Source organism: Mercenaria mercenaria, chromosome 7, assembly GCF_021730395.1.
Source record: "Mercenaria mercenaria strain notata chromosome 7, MADL_Memer_1, whole genome shotgun sequence".
In the NCBI taxonomy this organism is placed as follows: Eukaryota; Metazoa; Mollusca; class Bivalvia; order Venerida; family Veneridae; genus Mercenaria; species Mercenaria mercenaria.
Window position 1 is genome coordinate 33,756,124 of NC_069367.1, and position 13,590 is coordinate 33,769,713.

Consider the following 13,590-nt stretch of genomic DNA (forward strand, 5'->3'; position numbering starts at 1 on the left):
TGAGTTTCGCTTGTTTGCGGACACGAAAAAGACGCATGTGGTTGGTCTCAAACTAGATGAAAATGGGGCCGGTCAAGCCATTATTTACTGTGGCTGGATTCTATTCCCTTGCATCATTCCTTACAATAACAGTTTTTGGCTTCGGACACTGGTAAAATAGAAATAGTGCAGTGTCTATATAGAGTGTACAATTAAAAACAAATTTTGGTAGTCTTAGGGTTGTTGACGATGAGAAGAACTATAATGATTGCTAAACAAGTGCGATTTAGTGTAGAGCTAATGACACCAGTCAGTATTTCTTTTTATTTACATCCACAGCTTTTATCAACAATACACGAAATATGTTTTTTATTGTTGAAAATAAATAAATTGACATTCTTTAAATAACTCTAAAATAACCAATCTGCGCTATTAATTATTCGATCTGTCAGCGACCTGGGTATACCAAGTTAAATCAACCTACGCCAAAGGCCAATATATGAGGGTTTATTGACCTGAAAAAAGGTAAAAATAAAACCACGGGCTAAGCCTAAGTAATGTGATACCATCCTCGGGCTACGCCATATATTAATACATGTATTACTTTTCCCAGGTTGGCAATAATATTAGATAAAATTAACTTAATTGGTATATACGCCTACATGTATATACATAAAATACAAAAGGTTAAAATAACAAAAGTAATGTAACCTGAACATATATTCCTATATTTTATGTGTTCCTTTCTTGGGTATTGCACGCAAAATGAACGAAGTTATTTATGTTTACCCGACGAAGCATGCAAATATCGATATAATATACTGAAACGCTTGCATAACCTTGAACCAAATAAAGTCACTGGTGCGCTCAATATAGTCAGTGTAGGTCATATGAAATGCACATATTTATTACTTTTAGACATTCGATCCAGACATGCTTTAAACCTTATACATGTAGCATTGAAATTAAAGAAAACAACTGTTCTTTAGCATGGCCTGTTAAACGTTGCTAAATTATATCCAAGTCGTGTAAAAATTATACCTACCTGATATTATTATGTTTTCGTTTTTGTTCGTCAATGTTTTGTTATTTATATTGTAAACTTTGCTATTATCATTCTATATATCGTTTTTCTTTTTATCAGAACAGAACAGAACAGAAAGTTTATTAACGAGTACACTACAGGTACATTGTTAAACATGATTTACATAATACAATTTTAGAGGTCACGCATACAATGAAATTGGCTAATATTCTGACAACACATATGGAAAACTTTTGCAATACAAAATAGAGACATAATTCCATCAGAGCAATACAAATGTGCTGAGCTGAAAAAGAAGATGTATTTAGAAGTTATTAACTTAATCCTTAATTCATCATACAAAGTGGAGAATGAACAGAATTAAAGCGAAAATGAGATATGTTTTCCAATTTAAACTCTGTGAGATGCTTATCGCTTATACTTTATATTCATATTTAGTACTGCGTTACTCCTATGGTAAAAGTCGTGATGGTTATTCTATATTTCGTTAATATTTTTGCTTGTTCATTTTGCTATTCAATGTTTAATTATTCTATTGCAACAGTCGTTATTGTTATTCTATATATTCTATATTGTGTGTTTGTTATTGCTATTTAATGTTTCGTTATGTTTATTGCAAAAGTCGTGACTGTTATTCTACATTTCGTTTTGTTATTGTATGCTTATTATTGCTATTCATTTATTGGTTATTTTTATTGCAAAAGCCGTGATTTTTTTCTACATTTCTTCGTTTTGTTGTTGTGTATTCATTATTGTTTTGAAACGTTTCATTATTCTTATTATAAAAGTCATTATTTGTATTCGATATTTCGTTATTGTTAATGTAGAGTCTATTTTTTATTGTTATTCTACATTTCGATATTGTTAGTTAAAACATCATCATTATTATTCGATATTCGACTGTATGTTTATCATTGTTATTCTATATTTCGATATTTTCATTATAATCATGTCATACATATTCTTTATCTTTTTACTGTAATTTAATATATATTTTATGAGGATGTCCTACATTTAAAGGTAATATCTAATAATATTTTAATGCAATATGAGCATAGAATATCATGAAATGAATACTATTTATGCACATCAGTATTCCACTATGAACCGTAAAAACGCTTTTTAAATTCAAAAGAAAAACCAAAAAATTCATACTTATGTATTATCTTTTTTCCGGTATCAATGAATATTAGCTTTCTCACTTCAAAAGGATTTTTTATCTCATAGAATAAAATGTACAATGAATACTTTTAATTGAAACAACGGGGCTACATGGAGCGGCACTGTATCAACTGTGTCTACTGACGTTGTAATTTACCTTTCCCGGCGTGGTGTTATAACCTGTAGGGAAAGTCTTCGAATGTTGCAAAGAATTGTATGCATACAAGGTAAGTACACTTTTTGTAGCTTGCAGATTTTCTTGGTTCAGGGCGAAATAATGCAAAGAATATAATGCTTCGCAAGTTATTGTGTGGTACTTCTTTTTCCCAAAAGATAATGTTATGTCAAAAGAGAAATTTCATTTGTGGCTGATACATCAAATGGGTATGATCTTTCAAACATTTCGTTTAAAATGTGGTAAGTGGAGTGTCTTTGTATGTTAAGTTATTTATAGAGTTGTTATAAAAATCATTGAGGATAAATAAAATTTTGCGTAACATGATACATCTAGGTGTTTGAACTCGTGTGATTGTTAAGGAGTTGGATACCGTTGCAAATAACAAATACGTACAATATGTGCTGTATGCACTTGCAAAAGTTTATTTCAAAATAATTTTTTGACTGCATGAGTCGTTGTTATTTATGTCATTGCTTTCAAATTCTTTAATTTCACAATTTTGTTTCAATATGCAGTAAAACCCGGGATCGCGTGATGGTGTGACTTGTTTCATTTCAACATGTACATATATGTACAATTCGCAACACACAATACCACCGACATCTCTCATTCGTCTATACTTTTTGCTGAATTCATTTCCTGGCGTCAGCTTTGGTAAGTGAAGTCTCTTAATTATCAAAATGTCAAATGCTTGTACATATGACAGATAGAATGGCCATAGGGTTGCGGTCGTTGGAACTTATAGGTGACAGAAAAATGGTTTATTTTGCTATTAAGGTGAATTTTTGTCTTTAAACTTGAGAAAGCAAAATCACTTTCAACGATTACGAAAACAGTTTCGGAAAAATCAGCGAAAAAAAAAACAACAACAGAAAATATATATTCCCTGTAATTAAAACACATGCATATTAATGCAATGCAAATAATTAAGTAAAAATGCGTATTAAAATTTATTAGTATTTTTCAATATTTCAACAGAAAGTATATAATAAACAGTACCCAAAGTTTAAAACAGGCGTAAATGTACTTACCAGAGTGTTGCTCAAAATTAATAAAAATAACAAATTTTAAGATGTTACCTGCAGCGTATATCCGTTATTTTCTCTTTATTCGGTATTTCATACACGGTGAATGAAACTGTTTGTGTCCACCCTACAAAAGCAAATTATGTATAATTATTATTACACTTAAATCTGAAAAAAAAACGCAACACGTGACCTTGAATAAACCCAGTATTTGTGTCTTTTTTCGTGGGTTTTGAGAAAATGTATTACTAAACCATCTCTTCAAAGTAATGAGGTGCTTGAGAGAAAAATTTTCAAGTGACATTTTTAATCACTCTTTTGCATAAAATTTTCCATATTTAATATGTGCATGTACTACAAAAATCAATATTTGTAAGTTTTGTTTTAGTTCCAAGTATAATCCTCATGCACAATGTGTGTATTTTCTTAATCATATCCTAGATCAAAAACAAAACAATATTTTGAATATGTATTTAATTAAGAAATGCAATTTTCAGGATTTTCTTTAAAAATGAGTCTTTTATTATGATAAAGTTTTGCACAGCCTGGCCGATGCACAAAGCGTATTTAGTCTTTTAAAATAAATTTTCAGAATTTTCATGGCTTTCAATTTGAAACAGTAATAATAATTAAACGTACTTTTATGTTTTAATTAGAAAAGACAAGAAACTTACAAGGTCTTGATTCAGTATTGTTATATTTTCTGGTCCTTTGGGATCATGGAGTCCATTCAACATATGTTATAGAGTTCCGCTTAAACCGGTGCTAGGGGGCACGAAAGGTGTTGCACATTTCAGTACCTCTCATGTACATTCTCAATTAAACCGACTTGGTTGCATTCTTTGCTTCAAACGGATCTTTTTACAGTTTTTATTACCTTGGAGACATGTGTCACTTGGAACAGTTTAGCAATGAACAATCTTAAATGATTTATGTTCGAAGTAACATAAATTATAAGAAATGTTTCAAGTCTAAAATTAAAGAAGTAATATTCAGATTATATATCGTAGTAAACAAATTTTGCACATCTTTTGAAATAAATTGCTCGGGTGAAAACTACTTTAGATAATTTTTAAGACTATCATTTTAAATCAAAGATAATATATATATAATTATTTCTGGTTTTATGAGGAGGAGCAAGAACTTATTTTAGAGACAATAATACACTTTCTATAAAAATATTTTGCACCTTGCAGGTCTTTTACGTTTCTATTTTTCAACATTTATAAATAATGTATACTTTAAGATAATTTGGAATGTAAAATGAGAGTTACAAAACTCAATCATGTATAATGATATTTTGGACAAAGGTATAGAACAAAATAAATTTCAAACTATTGACGTTCAATTTATGACAAAATGAAAAATAAATTTAGACTTATGTCCATAAGCCATGGATGCCCCAAAATACTGCGCCATCCTCTAAATAGCTTAGTTTTTAGTACAGACCATCTTCTTGAAGGATGTTAGCAATTGTATCCAGATAAGGTTCTGCATCTGATTTACTTTGAATAGTGTATAGAAAGTGAACACACAAAATTTCTCCACAATGGCCTATTTTGTGAAATTAATAAAGTACCATAATTTTAGAAAAATAGCCACATTAAAAGTCCATTATTTAAAGTCATCTTCACATCAAGGTCCCTCACCTGTGAAACTTTCAAGCATATCCTTTCAATAGTGTTTGAGGAGTTAAACACACAAGAGTACGGACAGCAACAACGCTGCTAAATGTTGGGGCATAAAAATGCAATTTAAGTTTGTAAGACTCAAGGTAATGGATATTATCAATTTATGATGTTGAGAAAAACATATCACAACGGTCTGAGATATGACTTACACAACAGTGGGAAAAGCATGTACATTCATTGAAAATAATTTGTTTTTTACTCTTATTTGGTTCACAAGAGGCTGAAATTTTCTTTAAAAATATTCAGAATTTCTTCTTGAATATGATAACTGAAAATAGACTACTATTTCTTTTTAATGATTGCATTAGTTCTTTCAGTAAATCTGAAGTACTATGATGATGTTTTAGTGAAACATAAGGAGCTACAACAGACGGGAAAGAATCAATTTATTGCATTTTTTAAATTTATTTGATATACTATTGCCATTTCCCGTTGTAACTGTTTTTTCTAATGAAAATAGAAAGCTGGTCCTAAGTGTGAAAGTCATTATTCAAATTAGATTTTATTTTGTTTTTCTGTACCTAAATCAAGTAGTAATATATAAATGAACACTCAGCTTCTTTTAAACCAGTGGTAGGGTGTGCAAGGGGTGTTACATAATACTTTGCCACTCAATGAACTGACTAAATCAAAACGAATTATTTTTCGGCTTCGGAAGGATTTGCTTATCGAATTTATTTCAGTCATCAAACAGTTCGCAATTATTGGCCTCTTTCAATATGATTTATTTTTAAAGCTATGTTGGCATTTTTATTGTCATTGTCATAATAAAAAAATGTAATGTCAATATGATGTCAGGATATAATTTCAGAGATTGGAACTGATTGTGTATTCGTGTTATTGTCACTGTAATAGCTTACTGACAGTTCCTTCTTAGTTTATTTTACTTAAAAATTGAACACTTATTCTAGAGAATGTATATAAACTATATGTGTATCATATGTGGAAGATACTGCCTGTTAGCTTCTGTCGACAATTTATAATTTGCTACATTTATGTCAGAGCACTGTGAAAGACTTCTTTTGGTCAACCTCCTAAGGCTTGATATGCTTGGATAGGATGTTAATGTGTTATAAACATATGAGCCGTGCCATGGGAAAACCAACATAGTGGGTTTGCGACCAGCATGGATCCAGACCAGCCTGCGCATCCGCGCAGTCTGGTCAGGATCCATGCTGTTCGCTTTTAAAGCCTATTGGAATTGGAGAAACTGTTAGCGAACAACATGGATCCTGACCAGACTGCGCGGATGCGCAGGCTGGTCTGGATCCATGCTGGTCGCCAACCCACTATGTTGGTTTTCCCATGGCACGGCTCATATGTGTTCGTAACAACGCCACAAGCACAGATACTCCAGATTCACCTTTCAAGTTTTAAGTTTGAATTTAAGGGTCAAATTTTACAAAGCGACCATTTCCGATGCAATGATATACTATATCGTTTCAAATTAAGTTTAAATAATGTTTGTTGTACAAATGTAAAACCTGGAAAATTTAGGACAGTTTTGCATTTTCAGGAAATCGATGTTGCCGATATTTCTGAGTGGGAAACAATGTTCAGTGACATATATTTTTCACATTGCTTGACATAGCATCTTTTTCATTAATTTGTTGGTAAAATCTTATCATAAATTTATATTAGTTAAACTAAATTAGAGTTGTATAACATATATATTTCACCTGGAACAACTTTGCACTGAAAGTACATTACAAATTTGACCAGATTTCAGCTCGAAACTGTTCTGTTTCATAATGTAATTATCCACTGCAATTTAAAAGAAAAGCAGTCAAGGATGCCTTATTAAGAAAAAATGAAAAATGTGTTTCTCTTGAAAAGTTTTCTAAATGTATTTGCCCCATGTGGTTCTGGGACGATCTGTGTATGAAAAGAATAGGAACTACTGCCTTACCCTTGCATGATCGTAAGAGGCGACTAATAGGGTCTTAACACTTGGTTTTGCAGTAACTCTGTGATCCCAGCAGGTATGCAAATTTTGATTCCATACCTCATGTTTTTATTTCGATGTAAATGAGATGTGGAACCAAAATTTGTAGTCCTGTTTGGCGCCATATAACCTATACTGTGTTGGTGCGCCGTAAAACCCAAATAAATAAATAAATAAATTCTAAGATAAATTATTTCAAATAATTTTTTGTCTCAAATGACCTAATAAATTATGCAAATTCAACATCATATCGGACCAGGATGATGTTAGAGTTGTTTTATTTAAGAAATAATAAGTTCCCAAACGTGGTTTATCGTAGAATAACCCGAGTTTTGAGTTCTTATGCGTATGAATATATCACGAAGGCCGTAGGCCTGAGTGATATATTGTTTCGTATAAGAACGAAAAAGTCGGGTTATTCTACGATAAATCACACTTGGGAACTTATTATTTCGATTCTAACACGACATACTAGTGTCAAAAGTATTAGAAAATATAGTAACTACTTTTTACGACCGTACTACGCACCTGTATCGGATGACGTCACTGCACTCGAGTGGTTTATTGCAGAATAACCCGAGACAGATTTTGCTCTACATGTATGTAGGTTATTTTGCTGGTCGTGTTAGAATAAATATGTTTGTTTTATATTTGTTGTGTTTAAGGTCTTGCAGACACAATTATTGGTCATATGCTTTGATGGTTAAAGAAGTATTTTGCTGTTGGTGGAACATTCATCTGTCATGTCAAATTGGATGAATCATTGGGATCCTGTCACAAGCAAAGCATCATGCATATACATACTGTGCCTGTAGTTAGCACTGTGTGATCCTGACGGAGATCAGCAACATCTAAACAGTGTCCTTAACTTGGACCCTGATGTTTCCTAATAAATTCTTGTAGCTTGTTTATTATGTTAAAGTTAAATGAGGCGAAAGGAGAAAAACAACACAAAGAAAGAATTACATACAAATTCTTGTAGCTTATTTATTTACTTCAATCTTAAATGAGGCAAAATGAGAAAAACAACACAAAGAACTAACTACAAGTAAATGTTTTGTAAACTGTTTTGTACATCACAGGGACTACACATTTTCATGCTGAGTGCTTTCAACGTGTTTTATTGTAGTTAAATTGTTCAGATAATATCTAAATGACATATTATTACACTACTTTGAAGTTCAATGACAACAACTGAAGATTTGCACTAAATATGTTAAGTAGATGATAAGCGTTATTTGAAATATTGAAGAAAACTGAAATATAGCGTAACTTGTTCAAGTAGGTGAAAGGTCATATTACGGATGGACGGTTAAGGAGCTGGATACCGTATGAATTTTTCATATGCAATATTCTTAAAGAGAAAGACTGTCCGTCTCTCTTCATAAAGTTATGAGATTAAAAATACATGTAAAATGGCATGTGTGTATTGTCAAGTATTGTGTAAGTAGTCAGCTTGCATGTTAAGATATAGATATTTTTATTTATTGGTTTTCTATTACTAACAGATAATATTTTGACAACCTAGTAAAATTTAAGAGTTTTAAATCAAAAGTTCTTACATAAAATTCATGTATATCTCAATTTGTTTGTTAGTTTTGGTTTAGCGCCGCTTTGTAATAATACTTCAATTAACCCTTATCATGCTGGACACGATTGATTCTGCCTTTGCGACTAGTGTAGATCATGATCAGCCTGCACCTCCGTGCAGTCTTATCAAGATCTGCTTTGTTCGCCATTCAGTCATTATCTTTTTGGTAAATTTAATGGTACTGTCCAAATTTAAAGCTGGACAAGTTCATTATAGAAATTTAGCAGGGCAAGGGCTAAGTAACGTCGGACATGTTATCTAACCAGTGTTCCTGGACTATGTACCAGTACTAACCTGTGCTCCGCAAGTTACTGCCACCTTCTCCAGATGATTCAAATGTGGAGATTAAATTACGTCGGACACAATATCTTCTTTAAAATCAACCCGTCAAACACATGCCTTGCCGGGATATACAGGTAACGACCACACGGTCCATAAATATTCCCACTCCCTACTTAGCTAACTGGGCGGACTTTGTATATTTACTTAATGCACACCTATTTATGAAATTTAAAAAAAAAAATGACTTCTCTGCACACTGAATGACAGACTTAAGCTGTCTTATACATTAAAATTGACTTAGAACTAAGAAAAGGTTACTTTTCAACAAATTTTCTGCTACGGATTTATTTAAGGAACAAAAAAAACCGTAGGAAATATTTATTTTTAATCAAAATTTTGTGATATTGAAACATTCTCATCAATATTTACAAAAATGCAAATTAGTTCATAAATTTTGGTTTTATCATCAAAACGGTGTAAAACTACTTGTCATATCCATAGTTTTCGTTTCGAATAGTGAATGGTTGTCATGGAAACTGTGAAATCAAACACAGTTCAAGGGTTTCACTTAGTAGGACCTACTAAACTATTTGGTACCATAGAAAAAATTGTCAGGGATAACTGTATAGTAGCCCTTACTTGCCTCCCAACCTATTGATACTGTGTACCATTGGCTAAACAGAATAACATATTTTGCCCTAAAAGAAACACATTGTATTAGTTGAAGTAATTACTTGCAAAATAATTTATCAAATACGTATGATCTTTCATATCACAAGAAATGCGTATGATGCAAGTCTTTTGAACTTTAATATAACATAATATAAGTAGGAACTTTCACACAACATGAAATGCGTATGATCTTTATGTAGCAATAAATATGTATGTAATTATACTACGTATATCTTAAACCTAGACAGCCAATACAACAGCTGTGAGGTTACAAAATGTATGTTAAGTTGATGGCCTTGATTTGTGAATATGGAACACGTTATTGAATAAGTTTAGAAAGACCGGTTTAGCATTTTAACTTGTTAATGGTTATCATCGGTTAGTAAATGAGCTCTCCTGGACAGTAATTGCTAATATCCAGTAACTGACCAAGTAATTTAGTAACTGCTAATTACTAGTAACTATCTAGTTATTACGAGTTACTGCCTTGTAATTTCGAGTTACCATCTGGTAATAGAGTATTACCATTTACTATTCAGTAGTAACCACTAACAACCTGGTTAGTACGAGTAAATACCTGGTTATTACGAGATACTACTAGTAACTGATTACTATCTGGTTATTACGAGCTCCTAAAAGGTACTAGTAACTGGTTATTACGAGTTACTAATACTAACTGATTAGTCCCCAACTGGTGGCATTGCTTTGTTATGTTATCGAGGTGGGTTGTTTTTTTCTCATCAATGTATATTGCTCAACATTTCAATTTACTTGTTTTACATTCTAAAGGACGTGTGAGTGTTTGGGATTAGAGTATAGGCCGCTCAAATAAGGGGTCGTTGGCATGAGCCACGACCGCAACTTCTGACATGTGACAACACAACTGTTTCTCTTTTGTTGTGACCCATGAAAAGATTCATAAGAAGTAGTTGTTTAATTCTTCTATTTTTACCTCTCGCAGCCCCTGAACGGGGCCAAGCAAACCCATTTCATTAAACTACAGAGAGATTCATACAAGAATGATACAGACACAGTTTGCTGAAGATCTATCAAGCGGGTCATGGGAAAAAGTCCTGTTTCCTATTTTTGCGACCTCTAAAAGGGACCAAGCAAAACCATTAAAACAAATTTGAGAGAGGTCCTTGTTAGGATGCTACCGACGGAGGGTGTAATTCTGACAAGTTGTTTCAGAGGACAATATGTTAAAGTGAAATATTCAACATAGGACTTTGGACGCTGGACGTCTAACCATTAACTGGGACTGGCTATGAATGACAGTCCTGAGAAGTTTGAATATTTTGTGCGACAGCTCTAAGATCTTTGTATATTTTCATCGGCTATATAAAGCAACTCTTTTTTTAAACATTGTGTAGGCTATGTGCGATAGCTTCAAGAACTTTGTATCTTTTATATATGCTATGTATGGCAGCTCTAAATGGTTTGATTATTTTGAACAGACTATGAAAGACAGCTCCGTGAAAATTCAATTTGTATACTTTGTGAAGGCTATGATGATAGCTCTGATAACATTGTACTGGTCATAAATGACATTTTTTAGAGCTTTTGTATACCGTATGTCCTGTATATCCCTATATTATGTATGGGCTAAGTATGACATCTCTGTGAGCTTTGTATATTATGTATAGGCTATGTATGACATCTCTGTGAGCTTTGTATCTTATGTATAGGCTATGTATGACATCTCTGTGAGCTTTGTATATTATGTATAGGCTATGTATGACATCTCTTTGAGTTTTGTATATTTTGTATAGGATATGTATGACATCTGTCTGAGTTTTGTATACTTTGTTTAGGCTACGTATGATATCTCAGTATGCTTTGTATATTATGAAAGAGATGTGAGCTTTGAATATTATGTATAGGCTATGTATGACATTTCTGAGAGCTTTGTATATCATGTATAGGCTATGTATGACATCTCTGTGAGCTTTGTATATTATGTACAGACTATGTATGACATCACTGTGAGCTTTGTATATTATGTATAGGATATGTATGACATTTCCGTGAGCTTTGTATATTTTGTATAGGCTATGTATGACATCTCCGTGAGCATTGTATATTTAGTATAGGCTATGTATCACATCTCTGAGAGCTTTGTATATTACGTATAGGCTATGTATGACATCTCTGTGAGTTTTGTATATTATGTATAGGCTATGTATGACAGCTCCTTGAGCTTTGAATATTTTACATAGGCTATGCATGACATCTCCGTGAGTTTGTATATTTTGTATAGGCTATGCACGACATCTCCGTGAGCTTTGTATATTTTGTATAGGCTATGTATGACATCTCCGTGAGCATTGTATATTTAGTATAGGCTATGTATCACATCTCTGAGAGCTTTGTATATTATGTATAGGCTATGTATGACATCTCTGAGAGCTTTGTATATTATGTATAGGCTATGTATGACATCTCTGTGAGCTTTGTATATTATGTATAGAATATGTATGACATCCCTGTGAGCTCTGTTTATTATGTATGGGCTATGTATGACATCTCTGTGAGCTTTGTATATTATGTATGGACTATGTTTGACATCTCTGTGACCTTTGTATATTATGTACAGACTATGTATGACATCTCTGTGAGCTCTGTATATTATGTATGAACTATGTATGACATCTCTGTGAGCTTTGTATATTATGTACGACATCTCTGTGAGCTTTGGATATTTTGTATGGGCTATTTATGCCATCTCTGTGAGCTTTGAATATTATGTACAGACTATGAATGACATCTCTGTGAGATTTGTATATTATGTATGGGCTATGTACGCCATCTCTGTGAGCTTTGTATATTATGTATATGCTATGTATGTCATGTCTGTGAGCTTTGTTTATTATGTATAGGCTATGTATGACATCTCTTTGAGTTTTGTATATTTTGTTTTGGCTATGTATGACATCTCTCTGAGCTTTGAATATTATGTATGGGCTATGTATGACATCATGACATTTCTGTGAGCTTTGTATATTTTGTATGGACTACGTATGACATCTCTGACAGCTTTGTTTATTATGTATAGGCTATGTATGACATCTCTGTGATCTTTGTATATTATGTATGGACTATGTATGACATCTCTGTGAGCTTTGTATATTATGTATAGACTATGTATGACATCTTTGTGAGCTTTGTATATTTTGTATGGACTATGTGTGTATGACAACTCTGTGAGCTTTGTATATTTTGTATGGGCTATGTATGCCATCTCTGTGAGTTTTATATATTATGTATGGGCTATGTATGACATCTCTGTGAGCTTTGTATATTATGTATAGACTACGTATGACATCTCTGTGAGTTTTATATATTATGTATGGGCTATGTATGCCATCTCCGTGAGCTTTGTATATTATGTATGGGCTATGTATGCCATCTCTGAGAGCTTTGTATATTATGTATAGACTATGTATGACATCTCTGAGAGCTTTGTATATTTTGTATGGGCTATGTATGTCATCTCTGTGAGCTTTGTATATTATGTATAGACTATGTATGACATCTCTGTGAGTTTTGTATATTTTGTATGGGCTATGTATGCCATCACTGTGAGCTTGTATATTATGTATGGACTATGTATGACATCTCTGAGAGCTTTTTTTATTATGTATAGGCTATGTATGACATCTCTGTGAGCTTTGTATATTATGTAACGACTATGTTTGAGATCTCTGTGAGCTTTGTATATTATGTATAGATTATGTATGACATCTCTGTGAGCTTTGTATATTTTGTATCGACTATGTACGACATCTCAGTGAGCTTTGTATATTATGTATGGACTATGTATGACATCTCTGTGAGCTTTGTATATTATGTTTAGACTATGTATGACATCTCTGTGAGCTTTGTATGTTTTGTATGGACTATGTGTGTATGACATCTCTGTGAGCTTTGTATATTTTGTATGGACTATGTGTGTATGACATCTCTGTGAGCTTTGTACATTTTGTATGGGCTTTGTATGCCATCTCTGTGAGTTTTATAT

At 32.6% G+C, this 13,590-nt stretch overlaps 1 protein-coding gene across 6 annotated transcripts in view; it reads right to left on the reverse strand.

Annotated features, from left to right (window-relative positions):
- LOC123555951 (annulin-like) overlaps positions 1 to 13,590 on the reverse strand; it is a 56,481-nt gene that overhangs the window by 23,641 nt on the left and 19,250 nt on the right. For 4 of the 6 annotated variants that reach the window (XM_053548071.1, XM_053548070.1, XM_053548074.1 and 1 more), the window contains exon 3: positions 3,443 to 3,515. The gene's annotated coding sequence lies outside the window, so the exon portion shown is untranslated. Of the gene's footprint in view, positions 1 to 690; positions 827 to 3,442; positions 3,516 to 13,590 lie in introns of those variants that run through there. The other 2 variants (XM_053548076.1, XM_053548073.1) reach the window with 2 other exon arrangements.